The 2,500-nt window shown below is 39.2% G+C and overlaps 1 protein-coding gene across 1 annotated transcript in view; it reads right to left on the bottom strand.

Moving 5' to 3' along the window:
• LOC143284345 (inverted formin-2-like) overlaps positions 1-2,500 on the bottom strand; it is a 251,990-nt gene that overhangs the window by 38,717 nt on the left and 210,773 nt on the right. The window lies entirely within an intron of this gene.

Here is a 2,500-nt window from a genome sequence, read left to right on the forward strand (position 1 = left end):
TAAATCCAGTTCAATTCTCTGTGTGTGCGTATGCACACCACCGAAAACGAATCATCACGGCTGTCTGAACGGCCAAGTAAAACACGTAAAAAAAAACACACACAAAAAAACACTCGTGCAACATGCGAATGAATGTGAGTTGCAGTCCACGGAGGCAGAAATGAATAAATCCATCAATCACATCAAATGACCAATCAACTCATAAAACAATCAATCAATCCACAATTCAATGACGAACAATAGCTCCGCCACCTGGTGCTCATTCACCAAAAGCCTTCATTAACCCTTTCACCGCCAAGCTCGCATTTATGCACAGGCGTGGTAGAGGGCCCATGTCACTGAAAGGTGACCATTCATTGGTCTGTTATCCATGAACCTACTGCTCTTAACGTTAAGTGGTAGGATAGGGCCATATTTTCTATACGTCGCAGGGGGGAATCCCCAGCTATTCTTAGCCACTGTCTTTTCTGTGTTTATACCACAAGGGAATTTTTTTTTTTTTACTCTAAATTGACTGGCGGTGAAAGGGTTAAATCTTAATCAGCCGTAGATAACTAACGAATCTGATAATCAATCTTTGACAAGAAATTCTTCTTCTTCTTCTTCTTCTTTTTTTTTTTTTTGTTTGTTTGTTTGTTTGTTTGTTTTCGAAGCGTGCTCTTTGTTTCACAAATAACATGTTCGTTAAGATTATTACATCATTACAACCATTCACCATAGCATGTCGATCCATCCATCAATCAATCCATTGTTCAAGCCAAGTTGTAACCATCAACCGATCGAAAAATCAATCAGCCAATGATCTTGAAGTGAAGGAGCAGAAAGAAGCCTTTTACCGATCTCTCACTTCATCATCATCACCATCATCATCATCATCATCATCATCATCATCATCACTTTCGCCGCGTCTATATCATCATCATCATCACAATAATCATAAAAAATCATCATCGTCATCATCATCAATTTCGCCACGTCTATATCATCATCATCATCATCATCACAATAATCATAAAAAATCATCATCATCATCATCATCATCACTTTCGCCGCGTCTATATCATCATCATCATCATCATCATCATCATCACAATAATCATAAAAAATCATCATCATCATCATCATCATCACTTTCGCCGCGTCTATATCATCATCATCATCATCATCATCACAATAATCATAAAAAATCATCATCATCATCATCATCACTTTCGCCACGTCTATATCATCATCGTCATCATCATCATCATCATCATAATAATCATAAAAAATCATCATCATCATCATCATCATCACTTTCGCCGCGTCTATATCATCATCGTCATCATCATCACCATCATCATAATAATCATAAAAAATCATCATCATCATCATCATCATCACTTTCGCCGCGTCTATATCATCATCATCATCATCATCATCATCATCACAATAATCATAAAAAATCATCATCGTCATCATCATCACTTTCGCCGCGTCTATATCATCATCATCATCATCACAATAATCATAAAAAATCATCATCGTCATCATCATCACTTTCGCCACGTCTATATCATCATCATCATCATCATCATCATCATCACAATAATCATAAAAAATCATCATCATCATCATCATCACTTTCGCCACGTCTATATCATCATCGTCATCATCATCATCATCATCACAATAATCATAAAAAATCATCATCATCATCATCATCATCACTTTCGCCGCGTCTATATCATCATCATCATCATCATCATCATCATCATCATCATAATAATCATAAAAAATCATCATCATCATCATCACTTTCGCCGCGTCTATATCATCATCATCATCATCATCATCATCATCATCATCATCATAATAATCATAAAAAATCATCATCATCATCATCACTTTCGCCGCGTCTATATCATCATCATCATCATCATCATCATCATCACAATAATCATAAAAAATCATCATCATCATCATCATCACTTTCGCCGCGTCTATATCATCATCATCATCATCATCATCATCATCATCACAATAATCATAAAAAAATCATCATCATCATCATCATCACTTTCGCCGCGTCTATATCATCATCATCATCATCATCATCATCACAATAATCATAAAAAATCATCATCATCATCATCATCACTTTCGCCGCGTCTAGGACTCTCAATAGACGAATCAACCAGGCATTACTGGATCAGTAGGTCAGCAGCACCCCAGGCCCCCCCCCATATTATATAGGGCCGGTATAATTCAACACGACTCAACTACAACACACAACGCAGAGAAGTGCCGGTGTGGCGCCTGAAAATGACCCCCCCCCCCCTCGTCCCCACCCCCTCCTTGACTCCCCTCCCCCCTCACCCACCCTCATTCCCATCCCCCACCACAAGCACCGTTTTGACTCCACTGTGGTCAGCCTGGATATACATTCTGATTTGGAATCAGTTCAGGGTGTTGCTGCCCCCCCCCGCCCCACCCCCCCGTGCCCCCCTCCTCCCTCCCG

Source organism: Babylonia areolata, chromosome 7, assembly GCF_041734735.1.
Source record: "Babylonia areolata isolate BAREFJ2019XMU chromosome 7, ASM4173473v1, whole genome shotgun sequence".
Lineage (NCBI taxonomy): Eukaryota > Metazoa > Mollusca > Gastropoda > Neogastropoda > Buccinidae > Babylonia > Babylonia areolata.